Raw genomic sequence first — 13,622 nt, 5'->3', positions numbered from 1 at the left:
AATAGGAGGAAGCTTGGTAGTGGCCCCATGGAACCACAGGCCCACTGAAGAACATCCAACCCAGGAGGCCACTGATCCCACAAAAGATGGCTGTCATGAAGGGGAAGACCTGGATGACCTCCTGAGAGCTGCTATTAATACTAGCAGCATTTCAGAAACACTTGGTGCAGTTGTTAAACCAAAGGGCAGTAAGCTGTGCTGGTTGTGTTGTGCTATGAAAACAAAGCGTAGAAAGCATCTGTGAAACTACCAAGTTGGGCTACGTACTCTCAGCCAGTCCGTAAGAAGGGAGATGTAAGATAGATGGCTACATGCCCTGTCTTGTCAAAGGATCCACAGACATGAGAGATCAGATATTCAGGGGATGGACATATGCCAAGAGATCCAAAAGGTATCCCCTGTGAACTATTTCCAAGACCCAATTGAGCAAGGTCACAAGAGACCAAACCATTGCTAACTGAAAACTACCACTGGGGCTCCACCCTAGACCATGCTGCCTGCAAGTCATGTTTGCTTTGAGGAACCTGAGGTCTGACTGGAGAATTCACCTGCACTGCCACATGCTCCTCCCCACATCTCTTCCATTTTCTTCTGGTGTAGCTGGGTCCTTTCCTGTAGGATTTTCTGTACTAGCCAGTACAGAAGGACTCCCAGCTTTGGACTATGGCCTGTAGTCTCTCCTATATTGTTTGCTGGGGACAAAGGTCTCATTTTTCCTACTAGTGCTCTCCAACTTGATTCATGGTATTGCTGAACAGCTTGCAATCTGTGGAAGTGGCTAAAAGCAGTTTAGCCTATGAGCCTGCCTTCCAGTCCTGGAGCCGTATGTCGGCGTGGTACCACCTTGCAGCCCCTGGCCCTAGCTCAATATCTGAGGGCATCCAGGGAGGAGTCAGATACAGATGCAGCAAAGGACATCTTTTGAGAGAGATGTGCCCAGTTCAACAGGCTCTCTCTGCTTGAGAGGTACTGTCAGCCACATTGTAAACCCATGCCAGGATTGCTCTGGCAAAACAAGTGAACACAGCTCAAGCTCCAGAAATTTGTTGCCAATTCAATCCTCCTATTTGTGGGATCCTCTACAGGAATGGCTGTGTCCCTAACTAGAGAGGCAGGCCTTCAGCCACCTTTTGAATGGAGGCCAGATCTGATTTTGATCGGGTGGACATTTGTAGCACTATTTAGCCACCCTGCTCTGTCTTTTGACCTTGTTTGGAAGCTCCCACTCCTCCTTGATAATGTTCTGAAAAGGGAAGATTTACAGGAATGTACGGTTCTACCTTGAAACTAGAGAGGTACTATTACTCAGTAATTTCACTTGATCAGACAGGCTTTTTCCTTGTCTCCTTCATAGGGAGTTCCTCTAGACTAGAAGCATATCTAGTACAGATGTTGGCCTTTATAAGCATAGTGCTAAGACAGATCAGAAGGAAAATGCTTATCCTAAATCTCTTTTTTCTGATCTGGGTCAGAATCAGAGAGCTAGCCTTCTTCCCAAAAAGTGTATTGGATTCATACCACACATGGGAAGCAGATTTCACTTGGCACCTCTTATCTTACTCCCTTTTCCAGAAGTCTCAGAGCAATGACAGTGGGGAAGATGGTAGGTACAGAGTACAAAGGCCCATGTGCTTTTTGTTGAAGCAACTAAAGAGCGCTGAACATCAGACTTTTTTCTTGTATTTCCCTTGATCCTCCTCGGATAGAGAAGGAGGAGGAAATTTCAGTCCTAATGTCCCTGGAGACTACTTTGTGGTGGCTCTTTCAAGCAGCTTTCTTTCCCAGAGAAAAGGAAAATTCTTCAAGATGCACCCCCCTATGGGAGCTCAACTGTAGATGCATCCCTCTGTTGCTGATCTGAGAAATTTGGTAGCAGTGTCCATTCAGCCTGTGCATGCTCTGCTTCCCCTTTGTGCTTTACCATGAGGCTAACCAGCATTGCACAGGCCAACCCTCTTCAGTTCCTTCTCTACCACAGAGTTATTGACAAGATAACTCCAAAGTAGAGGGGGAGAAGATAGGGTCATGGGGCACCCCTAAGGACACATCTCAACGAACCATAATTACTGCACAAGGTAACTACTACTACTTCGAGTAGTGTCCCATTGGGTGCTCCGCTGTAGGTGACTCCGGAGCACTACCCCCGCACTGGAAGCTGGGGCTTCAGAGTCAAGTCTACTATGGATGATAGTACTGTGGTGCCAAATCTGGTGTCTGCAGCAGAGTTTTTGCAGAGCATTATGCTAGGATAGCACAGTGCTCTGCAAAGATGTGTACAGATGCCCAGGTAGCTGCTCTGCAGATTTCTGATATAGGGATACCCTTGGAGAAGGTGAAGGACGAGACGACCGACCTCAAAGTGTGAGAGTACTGAAGACAGGGGAGTTAAATTGCGAATCTGATAACAGAGTTTGATACAGTTCCAGACCCATTTGGAGAGTCTTAGCTGAAATCAATGCATTTTGACCCATCTGCAATGGAGAGGAAGTGTCTCGGAGATTTTTTTAAAAACACTTGTCTTGTCCAAATAGAAGGCCAAGGCTCTCCTCACGTGGCGCGTATGGCTTCCCTATTATCCTGATGAAGTTTGTGATAAAACATTGGAAGGTGGATGAGCTAGTTCACATGAAATGTGGAAGTTACATTGGGGATGAACTTCAGATATGGTCTAAGCATGACTTTGTCAGGGAAGAACAGTTTGAGCGGCGGGGATGCACTGCTATCACCTCTATCCTTCTAGCCGAGGTGATGATGATCAGGAACACCACCTTCATGGAGAGCTAAGTTAAAGGACACGTGGTCATAGGTTCAAATGGTGGTCTAGTCAATCCTTTTAGTACTAGGTTGAGATCCCATTGTTGGGAAAGAAGACTGCATTGGGGAAAGAGGTTCACTATACCTTTGAAAAACTTCTTCATAGTCAGGTGGAAGAAAATGAAGTACCCCTTCAACCTGCTGGTAGAAGGTCGCAATTGTTGCTAAGTGAACTTTTAGCAAGCTAATAGAGAGTCTCAATTTCTGGAGTGTCAACAGATCATCTAGGCTTACCGGTAGAATGTCTGTATCCGGGATGACACATTTGGGTTGGCACCAGATTTGAAATCTAGTCGACTTTTGTAAGTTGGTACAATGGGTAGCTACTTTTCTATTGTGTGATAACCCTTCCTGTACCTCCTCAGAGCAAGATGTCTCATGTGCTGGAACCACGAAGGAGTCAGGCTTTGTGCAGCAGTATCTGCAGGTTGGGATAAAGAGGATCTCTCTTGTTCTGCGAGAAGCGGTAGGGAGTGTTTGGAAGAGTCATCGGCAGACACAGCCTCAGCTGTGACAGGTAAGGATACTAAATCTTTCTGGGCCATGTGGGAGCAATCAGTATTACGTTTGTTGTTTCCAACAGGACTTTCAGCAACAGACGGAATGGAGGGAATGGTGTAAAGACAACCCTGGTCCCATGAGAAGAGAGCGTCCCCCATGGAGTGTCGCCCAATCCCCGGTCTGGAGCGGTACTATGGACATTTCTAATTCTGGTAAGTGGCAAACAGGTCTAGGAGTATCACTGACTATCTCTTATTTGTGGTCATGCGGGAATTTACAGTGGAGACTGTTCACTATCGTGTTGTGCACTCTTGGTAGGTAGGCTGCTGATATTGTGGGAATGCATCAGTTCCAGACCTTTAGTGCTTCCATGCACAAGACAAGTGATCTGGCACCTCCTTATCAGTTTGTAATACATGCAGGACATATTGTCCATCGTGACTTGTGTGTGTGTGCCTCTGATCAGTGGGAAGAAGTCAGCACGGCATTTCTGACCACTCTGAGTTTGAGCAGGTTGATGTGAATGCATTTCTCGGATGGAGACCATTTACCCTGCACTCTGAAATCGTTGAGATGTGCACCCCATCCTACAAGATCAGGAGTAGTGATGGGGAAGGCTGAACAAACGGGATTCCCGTGTAGACGTTTATTGGGTCTTTCCACCAATTACAGGATTGTTTAATCTTGGTGGGCATCAATAGCAGTTTATGTCATCTCTGTTAAGTCTTTAAATGGAACCAAACTATGCTCAGAGGCATCCCATGTGCAGTCTGGCCATGAGCTATACTCCTGGGGGAATTCTGCGCCACTGCGCATGTGCAGAATTTATGTCCCCCGCAGAAAATGACTGACAGGGAAGCAAAGGGAAGCCACAAGAGTGGTCATGCGATCCTCTCCAGCAGTATGTTTCAGGTGCCCAGTGCAGCAAGCAGAGAGGTAAATCACTGTGGGGCAGGAAGCGGGACTGGGGAAGACCCAGCTAATGGCTCCTACCCTGCGCCAGCCTCAGCTACTAGTCCGAGCTGGAGAGAATGGGACTTCCTCTTCCCCTGCATGGCATCCAGACCTGGGTCAGACCCATCCCCAGATTTCTCCCCGGGCTGCAGGAAGTTGTGCAAACTCCACCTCCTCTGCCCCCCACTTCCTGCACCCATCACTCCTCAGCTCCAGGAGGAGGGATCCCTGTACAGGGAGCTACTCCCCCATCCACCCAACCCGCCTGCAGCCAGACCCTCTCACACCCAGACCCTCCAATCGAACCTCACCCGCCCCACACACACTCAGAACCCGCTGATAAGCCTTACTTCCCCTGCCCTGCACCACCCCGATCAGCCACTCACACCTGGATCCCCACCCCACCCAGCTCCAACCAGTTGCACCTGGATCCCCACCCCACTGAGCCCTGCTCTCTCAGCATCTGGACCCACCACTGAGCCCCACACACTGAGACCCCCTGCTAAGCTCTATCCCCCCCATACCCAGACCCCTCCCCACTAAGCCTCAACCACCTTCACCAGGACCCCCCTTCAGTGCATCCAGAACTCCCCCAACAAGCCCCTGTGCATCCAGATCCCCCCTGCACCTGGATCCCCCACTGAGTCGTCCGCACCCAGACTGCCCCACACAGAACCCTCTCAACCCACCTCTGGATCCTCCACACTTGGATCCTACCTTGCTGAGCCTGCCTGCCCACACCTAGCACACCTGGCATGGAGGGGCAGGGCTCTGGGGTGTTTCTGGGGCAGGCCCAGTCCTTGCACTGTGTCAGGGTTGGGTGCAGCCTCAACAAACCTGTCAAAAACTGTAACTTGGAGGAAGTAGGTTGAGATCGAGACTGTTTCCATCTGGGAAACCTGGACCTCTTTCTCTGAGGTTCATATGACTTATGATGAAATATTTGCGACGAGCAAAGTTTGAACAACGTCTGGGGGCTATACTTTCTCTTATACCGAGGTGTGTGGATCCTGGAGTCTTTTAAGGTGTGAAGGGAGGCGTCTGTCCTTTCAGCAAACAGTTTTGTCCCTTGAAAAGGAAGGGACTCTGCAGTTGTTTGAACCTCTTTTGGAAACCCAGATCGGTTCAGCCAAGAGGCTAGTCTCATTATGACAGCAATAAAGATGGAATGTGCCGCCGTGTCAGAGGTGGCGCGTGCAGACAGGAGAGATGTCTTCATCGCCCGTTGGCCTTCAGTGACAATGGCCTTGAATTGTTCCTTGTGCAAATTTGGGAGCTGCTCAGTAAGGGAGCTGAATTTTGAGTAGTTCTCGTAATCATATTTATGCGAAACTGAAGAGTGGTTGAGGAGTATGTTTTCCTGACAAAAAAGATCCAGTTGCTTTCAATCATGGTCACAGGAGGTTTGATTTGAAATGGTGCTGGCAGCCCTTTGAGTTGACCGCATCCTCTATGATCAAGTTGGGAGGTGGATGGGAGAAGAGGCACTCCATGTCTTTTGCCAACACATAATATTTTTTGTCACCCCACTTACATGTTGGTGGGATCAATGCAGGGGTCTGCCATACGGTTTTGGCAGCATCCAAGAGTGTCTCGTTAATAGGGAAGGCTACTCTGGACAACGTAGAAGAATGTAAAATGTCCACTAGCTTGTGGTCTGACTTGGTCACTTCCTGTAGTGGTATCTGTAGTGCCTCTGCCAACCACAACGCCAGTTCTTGAAATAGTTTAAAAGTTATCTGCTGTCGATGACAGAGGGGGCATCACCGTCTCATCTGGTGAGGATGAGAAGCGAGCCTGAGAGGTAACTTCCTCCTCAACTTCATCCTCTTGTTCCTCCTTCGTCTGTTGAGGTGGAGTTCAGATGCCCTCAAAGCAGCAGCTGAAGGAGGATGTCTCCTTGGCTGCTGGTAGGCCACACAAGAGCTTTGGAAGACATGTTCTCTGAGCCTGACAGGGATCGTAGTATGGCCACTGTAAGGGTGGGAAGGGGCCCGGTGGTTGTTACTACGGCTGCCCAGACTACGTGGATGGTATGGTTGTGGTTCACAGCAGAATTGGGCACAATATGGAGGTAGAGAAGAGCGATGGGAGACCACATCCTCTTGCTCACTTTCTGACTTGGAGAATGAAAAAGGTGGTGCACGACAAGAGGTTGTCCGGGTGAACTCGGTCCTGGGGCCCTAGTACTAAGCAGAGGCAAATATGAAGTGTCAGACACAGAGAGGTCCATCGCATAACGGAAGTCCTACAGCAGCTGAGGTGTCCATACTGGCGGTTGTTTTCAGTGCCGAGATGCGTGTACCAAAGGAGTCGGTGATGTGGACCTGACAGTATGGTCTGCAAGTGCCTGGCATGCCACAGGCTGTACCAATGTCAATATCCATAATATAGGAGTCTTCCCCAGGGCAGATTTTCTATGTTTCTCATTCCCAGACGGTACTACTGGTTCTTTGTCTGTGCCCACTGGTTCCTTAGGCAACCCAACATGCTCTGTTGGGATGGTACCACAAAAGCCAGGGGTACCAGATTTAAACAGCTTCAGTGCCATCGGTACTGATTATACATCGGGGCTTGCTGTGGGGACTCACGACCCTTTTCTTAGCAGCCTTACATGAGTGGCGTGTGGAGATCTCCTTGGGCTCACTTCCCTTAGTAGTAGAGGTTGTGGTGAGGTTTCCCGCAGACCAGGGTCTTGATGCAGCTTGAATAATTTAAAGGCTGCCTCCATAAGTAGGAGTTTGAGCTTCAGTTCTCTATGCTTTCTGGATCTGGGCTTTAGTAGTTGACACAAAGCACACTTCTATGGAATGTGTTGCTCTCCCAAGCAACAGATGCACTGAGCATGTCCATCAGTCACTGGGATAAGATTCCTTGCAACGGAGATATTTCTTGAAGCCTAGGGTAGCTGGGCATACCCTGTCCAGACAGGGGGTTGAAGAAAGAACAAAGTCCTTTTCCGTCTTTATTTTATTTTTTAAGGCGGACATGATGAGAGAGAGAAAAGCAGCCTGAACAGGTAGCTAAAGATTAACAATTTTAAAGAGGTTAATGATCGGCTAAGGGACAGCTAAAGCTCTGTCTCTAGCCAGGGACCATTGAGAAGGAACCAAGGAGGGTTCGCCCACAAATGGGAGCATCGGAGGAAGAGGGGGCTGTTCACATCTAATCTGTGTATTTTTATTTCCTTAGCATAGCTAGATTGAACCAGAAGAACAGTATCACCTACTGTATGAGGAAGGTTGTGGTGTCCTTAGGAATGGAGGCCCAGTTAATTCACAGTATTACCACAGTTGACAAACATGTAACAGAGGTTTCATTGAAAGCTGCCTACGCCCAAAAACCCTCTTGGGCAAGGAGGTGGCAAGTAGGCAAGATACTTTCAGAGAAAAAAAAAAAAAAGGAGAGAGACCTACAGATGTGAAACTGAAAGGAGGTTCATTAAGATTTGTAGCCCAATCAATCAAGGTCATGACAGTAACCTGTGTATTTCCAGAGGACTAAGAGCAGCAGTCCTCAGGAATCCATTAAGTAACAGTTGTGTTGGTTTCCTAGAGAGCAATATGCCTGCAGTCACTGACTTGTTTCTGCAAAAAGTGTTGGCCTTGTGGCCCATGGTTCGCCCATCTTGTTAAAAAACTATTAGACTCTCCTTTGCTTCAGCTGACTTTGCCCTGATGTATGTCCTTTATAATTCTAATATCTAAACCTCAGGTGAAAGAGACATCTGTCAATTTCCTCTGAGACCTTGCCTACACTTGCAGGCATATAGGGTACATGTAGCTAGTTAGTGAAAGGCACACTGCATCCACACTCGCTATGAGGCTACATGCAGCAATAAAAGGGGCCAGCAGGGGAAATTCCCACTCCACCTTAATTACACCCTCAAACCAGGGGAGGAAGAATTATACAGCTCTTCAACTCTGCAAGTTTTATTTTTTGATGTTTCATTTTTTAAATATTTATTTATATTTTTGCACTTGCAAAGTTGGACACCCCCCTCCCTTCATTTGTGCTATTTCTGGGACGCTTAGTTGAGTCTCTATGGTATCGCTTCCATGCTCCCTGCTGCTGGATCCCGAATGAGTGAGGACTGGCCACATAGCATGAGAAGCTGGAGCCAATGGAGACAAAGTTTATAACAGAAAGGTTGCAGGTGCTGGCATCTTTCATGGCAGCTGAGGCCCCACAGGTAAACAGTGGGAGGCTTCTGTTGTCTCAACATGGATCTTGTCGAGTTTCTGGCTGGGAACAAGAATTTCTTCCTCTGGTTGCGAAGGGGGTACCTTGCCTTTCCCTGAGATTCAGGAATGATTCAGTGAAACTTTCCTGCTTGCGCTGCAAGCTATGGGAAAAGGAGTCCCAATATCTATGGAAGAGGCAGGAGTGGGCTTTTTTTTGGGGGGGGTTGGGGGGGAAACTTATGCCCACTTCCATATCACTCATTCTGGCATGGTCTCACCAAAGGAAACTTCCATGCGACCTGCTCAACCAGCCTGCTCAACTGCATGCAGGCTGGGAGCCTTTTACAGCAGCCTGATGCCTCTGCCCTCTCTGAGTGGGAAAGCAGGGAGAGCTGCTGTTCTTCAAAGCTTTTTTATGGACTGGTTAACAGACAGACAATGCTGAACACAGGTTGTTCTGGTCTGCAATGACTTATGTCATGGTCAGTATTGTATCAGCTAGCTCAATTATTCACAATCACATTCAAACATGAACATTTTATTGTACACCAGTGCTTAGTGCAAGTAGAAGGGAGAGTGAGGGAGGTGTGCATTGATGGGAAGAGAGAAAGAATGGCAGAAAAACATGGTATTGAGAGAAAGGTTTTTTTAGTTTTTTTAGGGAGGGGGACAGAAGAAGAAAGGAGGAGGTAGAGAACACAGTGTAGGAAATCGTGATAAAGGCGGAGAGAGATGCTGAAGACAACTCAGGAAGAGATACATCACGATCTTATATATAAAGAAGTGGAGTGAAACCAGGGAGGTAATAGTAGAAGAAGAGATGCAAGTTATACTTTTAAAGGTGTATTAAATAAAAAGTTCATTTAATTGTAACATGTTAGTCATATATGCAGTATCATGTGCCTTTACGCTGTAAAAGGTGTGGCTTCGCTGCAGTGTGGCTGGGGATGGAAAGATGCGGGAGCAGATGGTGCACTGAAGTGTAGCATAGGTATCTTTTACCCTAACTAGCAGCGTTGAATAATCTTCAAGCCCTCTGTACCCGCCTCTTATTCTGAATAGGGAATTCAATTCAGAGTACATTAATAGCAGAAAGATGAGCAAATTTGAGGCTGTAGTCCTTAATCTATTCATCATAGTCAATGACCCATATGTGCCATCACACGTTGGACTTCAATTCTGCAACAGTCTAATTTAAATTTTTAAAAAAGCATCTTTTAATCAAATATGAAACTGATTAAGTCATTCAATGCAACCACCCCATACTCTTTTTAGATTCCACATTTTTATATTGACAAACAATGCATAAGTGTGCTGTAGAAGTTGTCAGAGTGAAGCTGGAAGTTTGGGTAATTGGACTTTTGACATATGGTAGCACAACAGTATCTATTCCACAATCCCAAACTAACTGGATATTTCTGCTAAAAGATCTGTGAAACAGCAACATTTAAGATCATCTTTAGTTTAGAAGGTCAATATCCCTTTGTCAAGTCATTGCACCTGCAGGTAGTTTGAAGCAAAGAGATGACACTTCATCGGCTTAGACTCAGCTCAGGTTTTCTTTGCAACCATAAGGGATAAGTTTTAATGAAAGCTTTCGATTCACAAGCATAATTCCATGGCAAAGGATGGATGCCATGGAAAATTTCACATGGAATACATGGGGTCCTCATGACAGAGAGTGCAGCAGTGACCAAAGTAGTTATGGTTACATAAATACTTCCATTCTAACCTATCCATCACTTCAGTTTGAAAGGTGAAACTTTCAGAAATTAAGTTCTCCACAGTTGGTCTCTACCCAAAAAGGTGAATTTTACTGCAAAGTTTGCTCATAAGTAATTCAGCTGTTAGAATACAATAAACGCGGGGTGTGATTATCCTCCTTTAAAAATGTCAGTTATTTTAAAAAAGGAAAAGCCGCTCCAAAACAACTGTGGCTAGAAAGTTTAAATTTGGCATGGAAATAGTCCTCACTGAGAAGTCTCTTAGAGTGTTCTGGTGAAAACTGGTTTCATTTTGACAGTTATGACATGCTCAGTGCATTCTGTACAGAGTTCTTAGAGTTCAAAGTGCACAGCCAAGAAAGCCTGACAGAAAGACACAGTATAGCCTGAATTAGCTAAGAAAAGCGTTTAGTGTGCAATGAAAGAGAAAGGAACTCTTGCCTGACTCACTATATATCTTGTAAGATAAAAGCTACAATAGATTCACAGGAGAGGGACCTTCTCCACTGGACTTCCTAAGATGTTCAAGAGATGCTCCTGTGAGGTCTTTGGGACCCTGATTCTCATAACTTCTTACCATATTTCTTACCAATTTCTTACCATATTTCCAAACCAGGTAACTGGTTTGGTGGATAAGGGGAATGCAGTGGACATAATATACCTGGACTTCAGCAACGCTTTTGACACAGTCCCATGACATTCTGATAAGCGAGCTGGAGAAACGCTGTCTTGGCAGAACTACCATTAAGTGCATACAGAATTGGTGAAACAACCGCAAACAAAAAATAACTAGTAATGGAATGTCGTCAAATTGGAGGAAGGTCTCAAGTGGGGTTCCACAGGGATCTGTTCTGGGTCCAGTGTTGTTAAACGTCTTTATTAACGACCTAGATGTAGGAAGAGAGCATACTGATCACCTTTCCAGATGACACAAAGTTGGGGGAAGGGGGAGGTTTGCCAACATTTTGGAGGATAGAACTAAAATTCAGAGGGAGCTTGATAAATTGGAGAACTGGGCTATGGACAACAAAATAAAATTCAATAAAGACAAATGTAAGGTGCTACACTTAGGGGGGAAAAAAACCAACTGCACAAATACAGAATGGGGGATAACTGGCTTAGCAGCAGCACTGCTGAGAAGGATCTGGGAGTTGCGGTGGAACACAACCTCAACACGAATCAGCAATGTGATGCTGTTGCAATAAATAAATATTTTTTTTTTAAAATGCAATTTGAGGTTGCATTAACAGAGGCATCGCATGCAAGTCACAGGAGGTGACAGTACTACTCTACTCTGTGCTGGGTAGGCCTCAGCTGGAGAGCGGTGTCCAGTTTTGTTCACCAATGTCTAGAAAGGACGCAGAGAAACTAGAAAGGATCCAAAGGCGAGCAACAAAGATGATCAAAGGGATGGAATGCAAGCCATGTGAGCAAAGGCTGAAGGAACTGGGTATGTTTAGCTTGGAAGAGAAGAGATTGAGGGGGAACATGAGAGCCTTCAAATACTTGAAAGGCTGCCATCAAAAAGATGGAGAAAAGTTGTTCTCTTGCCTCTTGTCATGCCCTCTGTGGCAAGACTCGCTCGAACTCCAGCACAGCAGATTTAGATTCAATCTCAGGAAAAAACTTCTTAACTGTAACAGGAGTAGGATAATGGAACAGATGTCTGGGGAGCGTGTGGAAGCTCCTTCCCTGAATGTTTTCAAAAGGAGGCTGGAGAGCATCTGTCTTGGATGGATTAGACACCACAAATCCCGCATCTCAGCAGGGGTTAGACTAGATGACCCTTGCAGTCCCTTCTAACCCTATGATTCTATGATATAGTTCCATGTTATAGATTCCCCTCCCGCCCCCACCCCCAGAGAACACAGGAAATTCCATCACAACCTAATATCATACTAAGGTAGCAAGCACCGCTAAGCACTCAGTCAATAAAATGTTGTACGTACTACTTTAACTCTGCTCCCTCACATATACAACACAACAGTTTGAATACATTTGCATGCTACTCAAGTACACCACTGTATTTTTTCCCCAACAGTCTTAAGATACTTCATTGTCACAGCGATCCTATATACCCGGCTGATCTCATACAAATTCCCTAAGACTTGTCTTTAAAGTACTGCATAGCTCTGACACTGCCCACATCTCATTCATGATTTCTTACTACTCCTTTTCAGACGCTCAGCTCTTTCATGCTCAATATATTTTGTAAAGCATAATAAGTTAATCATTCAGTACGATTAGAACTTAGTTGAACAATTAAGTTGAAGGAGATACCAGATGTGGTCAAGGTGTAAGAACACAATCAATCATACCCATTCGATTTAAGTATTTGAAGACTGCAACCCCAAGGAAGAGGAATTAAAAGTAGTATACGGGTGGATAATTAGGAGTAATAGGAACAAATTGACCAAGAGAAATCTTAGAATAAATATCAGGAAAGATGCTAGTTGTCAGATCTTGTAAACCTGTGGTTCTCAAACTTTTGTACTGGTGACCCCTTTCACATAGCAAGCCTTTGAGTGCAACCCCCCTTATAAATTAAAGAACACTTTTTTATATATTCAACACGATTATAAATGGTGGAGGCAAAGCGGGGTTTGGAGTAGAGGCTGGCAGCTCACCCCACCCCCGCATGTAATAACCTCACAACCCTTTGGGGGTCCTGACCCCCAGTTTGAGAACCCCTGCTGTAAACTAAGAATAATTGCCAAAAGAAAGCTGTAGACGTTTTTCGAAGAAAAACCACAAGCAAGGAAATTTAAGTTGGGGTTATCAGGTTCACTTCTCTTTTCTGATGATTCTACCAAGATCTTTCTTAAAAGGATCTCAGAGGTGATGTTACTCATGTGATCCAAGTTCCAGCAGTGCCTCTCTCGAGACTGGGGAGGGAGAGCCGGAGATCAGGTGACATCACTATTCTGGTTTCTAGTAAGGTAGGGAAAAATAGGCCTGTCTGTTCAGAAAGATTAGGAGTATCTTTATACATCATAAAACAGATGTAAAGATAAAAAGTGACTGCAGTTCATCTTTCGCTTCCTCAGTTTGCCAAATTGGGGAGGGGGGGGGAGAGGGGGCACCAAAAAGCAACAAGTCATTTCTGAACATCTTCTCATTTAAGAAATTTGAGATTGCATCTAAAGAAGGGCTGAAAAGAAGATTTCACCAGTTTTATCAGGATCATATTAATATACCATAACACAGGAGGCTTTCTAATGAGAGAAGTTCAAGAGTGCCAAGCATCACCTGAACTTGAGACAGAAGAAGAAACACTCACCAACATTCAGCTAGTCCATGACAGACAATAGCTGCCAAATAAACATGGCTGGATTAACCCAGACTCTAAGAAGCTAGGCAAGCAGTTTGTTATGGACATATAAAGGAATCCAATTGGGCCCAATTCAATACCACCATTGCTTTTTTCGACTTCAATTTGTAGATC

General features: G+C 45.6%; 1 protein-coding gene across 2 annotated transcripts in view; it reads right to left on the bottom strand.

Annotated features, from left to right (window-relative positions):
* Nucleotides 1–13,622, bottom strand: part of LCOR (ligand dependent nuclear receptor corepressor) — a 72,644-nt gene that overhangs the window by 48,139 nt on the left and 10,883 nt on the right. Inside the window, exon 2 of one of the 2 annotated variants that reach the window (XM_073354595.2) lies at nt 10,839–11,064. The exons of the other annotated variant lie outside the window; for it this stretch is intronic. The gene's annotated coding sequence lies outside the window, so the exon portion shown is untranslated. The remainder of the gene's footprint in view (nt 1–10,838; nt 11,065–13,622) is intronic. 2 annotated transcript variants of the gene reach the window in all.

The sequence above is a fragment of the Lepidochelys kempii genome, chromosome 7 (genome assembly GCF_965140285.1).
Source record: "Lepidochelys kempii isolate rLepKem1 chromosome 7, rLepKem1.hap1, whole genome shotgun sequence".
Lineage (NCBI taxonomy): Eukaryota > Metazoa > Chordata > Testudines > Cheloniidae > Lepidochelys > Lepidochelys kempii.
This window is presented reverse-complemented; position numbering and strand designations above follow the sequence as displayed.